The sequence below is a fragment of the Humulus lupulus genome, chromosome 3, assembly GCF_963169125.1.
Source record: "Humulus lupulus chromosome 3, drHumLupu1.1, whole genome shotgun sequence".
In the NCBI taxonomy this organism is placed as follows: Eukaryota; Viridiplantae; Streptophyta; class Magnoliopsida; order Rosales; family Cannabaceae; genus Humulus; species Humulus lupulus.
In genome coordinates, this window is record NC_084795.1 from 267,281,306 (window position 1) to 267,289,579 (window position 8,274).

Here is an 8,274-nt window from a genome sequence, read left to right on the forward strand (position 1 = left end):
CATTAGCTTGCTAATCAAGGTTTTTGACTGAAAAGTTTTTTTAAATCAGAATAAAAACTTGATTAATGAAAATTAAGTATAAAAGGTTTGGAAATTCATTAAAGTTATAAAAGTGATACATTGGGATCCCAAAATACTGTTTCAAAATATATTTACAACTCAAAAGTTAGAGTACAGTCGACCTAAGCGACAAAATAAAAAATTCACAACGTGTCCCTCAAAACAACCCCAGCCATGGCGGCCAGGTAAGCCAAACATGTACGCACCGCTCCATGCCCTCCAACTCATGCTTGGTCGGCCTTTCCCTTGCCCTTACCTACACCATAGAGCACTCGTGAGCCAAGATCCAACAAGAAAACTCACGCACATAACATATAACAATTCATTCTAGTAAATACATAACTTTAACAGATAACAAACTATTCACATGACGGCTCACAGAATTGATATGCGCGGGCCCTAAACCATGATGATGAAGTGCTAGCCCTGACCCAACTTTCCTAATAAGGCTTAGCACCTTGATTATGGGGTCATGAGGGCATTATTTAATTATTATGTGATTTAATTGATTAATTATGTGATTGATTGAATTTTATGAGTTATATTATGATATGACTGATTATGCATGTTTAAGTGTATTAAATGTGTGAAACATGCCCGCTTTTATTTAAAGGGGCATATTTGTAATTTTGACCCGCTAGGGTATAATTGTGAATATATGATAGTATATGAGTGAGACCACATTATTATGTGGATATATTTGAGATATTCGCCAGGAGTCAGTCCTTTTGAGTAAGGTAGTGGTTTAGTCTCAACGGGGATTGATACCCAGCTCACGGTGAGCCAATGGGTATTTTAGTAATTCGGTGAGTTACCGGGACTCATTGGAGTATGAGTCATATTTTGGGAAAATAGTGATATTCCGGGTTTAGCAGAATTATTTGGAAATTTTGAGTATAGAGCGGGAGTTAGAAAGTCGAAATGACGTTTTTGCCCTTGAAGGGCGTTGAGAGGAAAGTGTTGCCTTAGGGACATTTTTGTCTTTTAGACCATTAGAATTCCTTGAGTTGGCAGAGTTGATTAACTCAAAAGCAACATTCTCTCTCTCTCTCTCTCTCTCTCTCTCTCTCTCTCGTTTACTATCTCTCTAGTCTTTTACACTATGAAGCAAAATATTTTTTAGCAAAGTTTGGAGGCTTGTTAACATAGTAATTAGCTAGGAAAATATTTTTAGCAGAGGAAAATTCAATTTTCTAAGTTTTTAGTTTTGTTTAAGTTTTTGGAAGTTTTATTGAATTTTGAGTTTTAATGGAGTTTTGGTTGAGTTTTTAAGTGGGTTATTATGTTCTGAGTTGCTGAGACCATTTCTATGGTCGAAATTGGTTAAAATCGTGTTTTGACATGATTTTGGGAAGATTGGCGATTCTTAAAATCACTGGAATTCTGGGTTTGCAGGGTCTCACCGCGACGCCGTTCTTGGGGCGCCGCAGCCTGCATGAACTTAGTGGCACAGGTGGTGCCTCGAACCACCTTAGCCCCGCGACACTAAGCGAGTTGCGCCGTGGCGCGTGTCAAGTGGTTTTGAGCTCGGGGCTCTCTACCTAGTTGAGCACCGCGACTCTTTTAAGGATGCGCTGCGGTTCAAATGGCCAGCTCGTATTTCGGGTTGCGTGAACTCAAACCTAAGGGTTTGAGAATAATTCTACTACCGGGTTTAGCAGAATTCAAGGTCCCAGAGGCTAGGGCTCGGTCCAGAAGATTTTAAAATTTTGTTCTTGATAGTTGTACCTAGTTTTGGTTGTGACTAGGGTATACCGTTAGGCTCGGGAGGAAAGGATCGCGCTTAGGGTTGTTATACGTATCTTGTAAGGACTTGAGGTAAGAAAACTGCACCCGGTCTGTGCTTAGGGCTTGACCCAGTTATCGAACATGGTTATAATCATGCTTAGTATGTTTAATTAAACATTTTGATTGCGTTGTGCATACCTGTATTAAGTAATGACTGTTTATCTATTATGTCTGATTGAAAAGCCCGACTTATAAGTCGAGGGTTATTTGTTATATCTAATTGAAAAGCTCAACTTATAAGTCGAGGATTTTTCTGTCATATATGATTGAAAGACTCGGCTTATGAGTCGAGGGCGGCAATAACGTCCTAAACACAGGCCGATGAGGTTAGGCCTACCCAGAAGCGTGATATACATTTGAACGACCCTATGGTCGCTTGAAATATAAAGTGCCAAGTACGCTTGGCTAGCCCTAAGGCTGGTTATACAGGGTATAGGGAAAAGGACCCCAATGTGGCTCTATAGTCACCTATCTGGATTGAATGCATGCACGAGTAGGGTTATTACTGCTAGGCATGCTAATTATGATTCTATAATATGATGATTTACTGCTTATGAGCATGTTTATGTTTTCTTGTTGATCCTTGGCTCACAGGTGCTACGTGGTGCAGGTAAAGGAAAGGAAAAGCTGAACCAGCATGATTTGGAGAGCTTTAGGGGTGGGATGTACATATGCAGTCTGCTCAAGCGCCATGACCAAGGATATCTATTGGAACTAAGGTTGAACCTTGTATTTTGCTGCTTAGGCCAGCCCTGTAACTATGTTGTATTTGGTTTAGTGTATAAACTCTTTTAGGATCCCATGTATTGAACTCAAAATATTTTAATGAAATTGTTGTCTTTTGACGAAAACTTTAAGTACCTAGACCCGGTGTTAGTTTTAATTACACGGTTTTAAGTCCAAATGACTCGTTTAGCGAGTTGAGCACTAATTTTAATACACAGTGTAATGGTCCGGGATTAGGAGGACGTAGTTTCTCCTCCGTAACCCATCCTCAGGAAAACAAGCAAGTGGAAGCGGTCAACAAGACGCTTAAAGCCACTTTGAAGAAAATGCTAGAACAGGAGAAATACGCTTGGCCTGAGGAGCTGCCTAAAGTATTTTGGAGTTATCGCAACAAAACTAGGACATCTACTAGTCATTCGCCATTCTCCATGGCCTACGGGTATGAAGCCATGCTCCCAGTTGAGGCAGCAATCTCCACGCACCGACGAGACACTTACGACTTGACCACGAATCACGCTTTACTTCAAAAATCATTGGACCTTGATGAGGAGCTCCTTGAAGCTTCACAACTCCATGTAGCGTCCTACCAACAAAAATTGGACAAGTACTTCAATTCAAAAGTTAAGGACATAAAATTCGAGGTCGGAGACTTGGTGTTGCGAAGAGTTTTCTTGGCAACCCGAGATCCAAGTGCTGGAGTGTTGGGCCCTAACTGGGAAGGTCCATACCAAGTCAAGATAGTCGTGTGTCTTAGGACATACAAGTTGGCCCAACTAAACATGGATTTGGTGCTCCATGCCTGGATTGTCGAGCACCTTCGCCGGTATTACCAGTAATACGAGTAATTTGTATTTTCTAAATTTTGTAATCATATGTAGCCTCTGGGCACCTTAATGAAAATCATGTACACAAAACAAGATAGACAAATTCAAAGAATTTTCTTATATTTTTTAACTTTTGCGTTTTAATACCCGAGATGCTCCCGCTCGTTGGCCTGGACAAGTGAACACATGCCAGTCTCTGATCACTTGGGGGGCATAGATGGGTCACCTTAAGAGGTAATCTCTCGCGGAGCATGACCTAGGGAATTAAGCATATTGTGGGCAGAGTAAACCTAGTGTCAAAGCTTGCGAGAATTCATGAGAAATGACCCAGGAAAACTCAGTTTGGGAAGCCTTTATGGGCACCTAAGAGTAAACCTAGTGTCGTAAACAAACCTAAATAGCCTAAGAGCAGAGAACTCAAATCACTTCCCAAGGACTAAGCGCATGCGAAGTAACACTGAGCTCTCGATTTAAAAAAGGGTGAAAGGTCTAAGAACCGAGTCATTTGTAGTCGGATTCAAGCCTTAAATTTCCTAAAACTTAAGCAAACAAGACCTAGTAGCCTATACTCGGGCACAAGCCTAAGGTTATGTAAAATTTCCTAGACTGGGAACGCAAGCTATAGAACTCAGAGTTACTTCTCGAGGACTTAAGCCCCCGAAGTAACACTAAGTTCGTGAGAAACTAAATTGTTTTGGGATTCCAAGACCTGAGTTTCCCAGACTCAAGCACAAGTCCCAAGTTGCCTAAACTTGGTGATGGGTATCGTATGCAGTATCAAATTTAAATGTTTATTTTATCACTCACTCATACCAGCTACTTCAGTATAGCGGTAAATAAGGGTTGAACCCACGAGAACTATAATAAAATTATTATTCAAAATAAGAACTAAACTGAAATTAGAAAGAGATTTTAGTTTTAAAAATTGAAAACATAAAATGTAATAATCATCAAAGATTAAATAACTAAGGATAAAGCGATATTAAATAAATTGTCAAGAATTACTCTCCACCTTGACAATCAATCTATCGACAATCACAAATAATATTACCTATTCCAAATTAAACTATTAACTCCGTAGACAACACTTAAGCAGTCAATTATCTTAGTTTCCCTATTATAATTAATTAAAGCTAAGGGCTCTTTGATAACTCCATTTTAGTGTCGTTTTAAGATGTGTTTTGTGGTAATCTTGAGTCTTTTTTTTTTTGTTTTGTGGAAGATTACACTTGTGTTTGTCTTTATTGTAGGTAGGTGCTATGAATCATGAGATAAATGTGAAAAAAATAGAAAATGGTGAAAAAGGAGCTTTTCAGTGGTTGTTTGACTCAAAATGGCGATAAGGAGGAGTTATAATGAGCTTTTGATGAAGGAAGGATGTTGAAAGGTTAAAATCTGAAAAAAAAAAAAAATAGAACTAGAGTCGCGACATGGTCTTAAGGGCCGCGACTCTAGCAAAGTCAGAGGTTGCGGGTTTGCTGAAAGCCACGACTTGGTTAATAGATTCGCGACATTAAGAGAAGTCAGATGTGAATTCAGGAGGTGCATCAACACGCAGGCCGCAACCTGGGTTTAGAGGGCGGCGACTCCTAGAGGGCCTAACCAGATGCTGATGGGCTTAAAGAAGACATAGGCCGTGACCTAGGAAAGGCCAAGCCGTAACCCGCCTTTGAAAAAAAAAACGAAATCAGCTTTTTTTAGTATAGATTCATATTTTATGTTTTAATTAGGGTTAGGTCAGATTTCTAATTACGAATTTAGAGAGTAAATTTGATTCTGAGACAATTTTTTCTGCACTTTCATATTTTTATTTCTTCTTCAAGCTTTTGAATTTTATGTTTCTAAATAATTATTTTGTTGTTTTAGTCATGTTTGATAATCCTCTATCTAAGGGTTAATGTAGTCACTTGGATTTGTATTTGATGTTATTAGGATGTTCTATTGATTCATCTTCTTTATTCTAACCTATATAATGTTTGCTTAATGTTAGTAAATATCTGATCAATATTTGCTTGAGTTATGATTTTGCTTCAAAATTTGAAAGATGCGAATTGAATATGCTATCGTTATACAAACATAGGTTACATATTGGACGAAAGTACCTGTATGGCTTGTGTAGCAATTAGGTTTCTATGCTTAATGCTTGCTATATGTTTAAGTTTACCACAAAGATGTAGAAAACCTGCATATATGTTGAGATCTTATATCTTGAAAAAGAATAGGAATCGATTTATGTTAACCCGCTATTAGAATAGTAAGAAAGAAATTTAGAACTGATTAATAAAATTAATAGAATGAAAAGTTGATGAAGTTAATATACCCTAGGTATTTTTATTATTGATTTTCATCCTTTGATTAATTGTTTTGTTTACAGTTATTGAAATTGTATTTGTAGTTATATTTATTCATCTTAATTTTACTTGCCAAATAGAAAGTAAAGAGCAATTATTGGTAATTAAGTTATAGTCTTTGTGGGAGCGATTCTTATTTACTATCTATATTACTTGAATCGATTACGTATACTTGCGTATCATAATTAACAAATCAAGTTTTTGGCGTCATTGCCGGGGACTTAATATCCAATATCAAAATTAATTGTTTTTTGTTCTAATTTGGTTTTTATATATTATACTCATTTGGATCAAGGATGTATCGTGTTTTAATAATTATTGGTATATGCGGGGAAGTAGACAAAATGAACTCATACTGGTATATCTTGAAATTGAGAGAACGTGCAGAAAAAACCGAAAGATAAAGAAAATGCTGGATTTTTCCATGGCTAAGAACACAAATAACGGTGTCAACAACTAGGGGTGCACACGGGTCAGATTTTTGGGTTTCGGGTGCATCAGGTTCGGTTTTGCGGGTTTCGAGTGGAGAAAATTGGTACCAAATCCGGTCCGAAATTTTTGGGTTATTGTTCGGTTTTGGGTTTGGTCGAGTTTCGAATTGGCCTAGGCCAATTGGGTTGTAGGTCGAAAAGCCTAATTTTTCAAATATACTATTTTTTTACACTTTTTTTAATTTTTTGAAATAAAAAATGTCTTGCAAATTCTTGATTAGAAATTTGTACTATGCCATCCATTTGACTTTTCTTTTTCTTTTTCAATATTTTGGTCTTATAAAGAATTCGTACACATCCCTCCCTTCTCAACAACCACAAAAATCTAACCAAAGTAATGACCAGACATATACTATCTTCTTCTTTCCTTAATTCCCTTAATTTATTCAAATAATAAGGCTATTAATTATAATATATATCAACCGATCTCATACTTATTTATCAAACAGATAAGAATATTTATATTTATATGCAAAAAAAAAAAACTTGATACAATATAAGATATTTAAATGTACCAGTAGAATTAATGAGCTTTTTAGGTACTTTGATGGAGGAGAGAAGGTGGTCGGCTGGCTGGTGGTGCTGTGGTGGAGGTGGGAGGAGGTCCCCATTGGGTCGGTATGCTCCCTGAGTATGGGATGAGGTGGCTGGCTGCGCTTGCGGGGTCTGCTGCGGCAGTGGGAGGAGATGGTTATGGTGGGTCTTACCCGTGCGTGAGAGAGAATGACAGTGGAGAGAGGTGGTGGTGGTGAGTCCTGTGGTCCAGTTTGGTGCAAGATAGTGGAGAGAGAGGTTACCCCCGTGCGTGACTATGAGAGGGAAAGAGAAGAAAGAAAGTGTTAATTTTTTTAGGGTTTCAACTTCAGTTTAGTTTTTTTTTTAATTAAACTCGGTTGGGCTCAGGTGTCTCTTGAACCTGTGCATGCTATACTTTAAAACCCGAACATGACCCGACACATGTCGGGTTCAGATCAGATTAGGCCCGAAAAGAATGGGTTTTTAAAAAAATCGGGTTCTCGGGGTTCGGGTCAGGCGGGTTTTGCTGGTCAAATGTTCATCTCTATCAACAACAATGCAAATTTGGGTAATGCGGGTAACGTAACAGCTGAGGCTGACTCGCCATTGAGAAATTATGTACTCCCTACTGTTACGGGGATACATTCAAATATTCGTCCTCTTACTGTAGAGGCGAATAATTTTGAGATAAAACCCTCGATCATTCAGATGGTACATAATGGTGTACAATTCAGGGGATTACCAAACGAGGATCCAAATCTCCATATTACCAAATTTTTAAAGCTGTGTGCGACATTCAAAATGAACGGGGTGAGTAACGATGCTGTCAGATTAAGATTATTCCCATTTTCGTTAAGAGACAGAGCTAAGAGTTGGTTGAATTCATTACAAGCCAACTCTATAGTCACTTGGGAAGACTTGGCTAAGAAATTCCATGGTAAATATTTTCCTCCTGCGAAGTCAGCCCGATATAGAAGAAAGATTAATAACTTCCATCAGCTGGATGGGGAGTCTTTATATGATGCGTGGGAACATTTTAAATATTTGCAATGGAAGAGCCCACATCATGGAATAGAGAAGTGGCTGCTGGTGCACACGTTTTATAATGGTCTGGGGGAAAATACAAGGACAATTATTGATGCAGCATCGGAAGGAGCGTCTATGAGAATAGCGCTAATGAAGCTTATGAATTATTGGAAGAGATGGCCATGAAGAACTACAATTGGCCCACTGAGCGTGAAGGTGGCAGGAGTCTTAGAGGCCAATCCTATTGCTTTATTGACTGCTCAAGTGGCATCTCTAACCAAGCTATTGCAGCAGAATAACCTCGCTGCCCAAGCAATGCAAGTACAGAATGTAATGAGTTTTGAGAATTGTGGGGGTCTGCATTCTTATGAGCAATGCTCGAGCACTGCTAGTTGCTCGACAGATGTGAACAATATGCCTTTGGAACAGGCACAGGCTATTGGTAACTTTCAAAGACCTGCACCCAACACTTACTCAAATACATATACTCCT

The 8,274-nt window shown here is 38.5% G+C and overlaps 1 non-coding gene across 1 annotated transcript; it reads right to left on the reverse strand.

The window, feature by feature from the left end:
- Positions 1-7,723: 7,723 nt before the first annotated feature.
- On the reverse strand, positions 7,724-7,829 carry LOC133828365 (small nucleolar RNA R71). Its single transcript, XR_009890990.1, has one exon. It is a non-coding gene; the product is annotated as a small nucleolar RNA R71 (small nucleolar RNA).
- Positions 7,830-8,274: the final 445 nt, after the last annotated feature.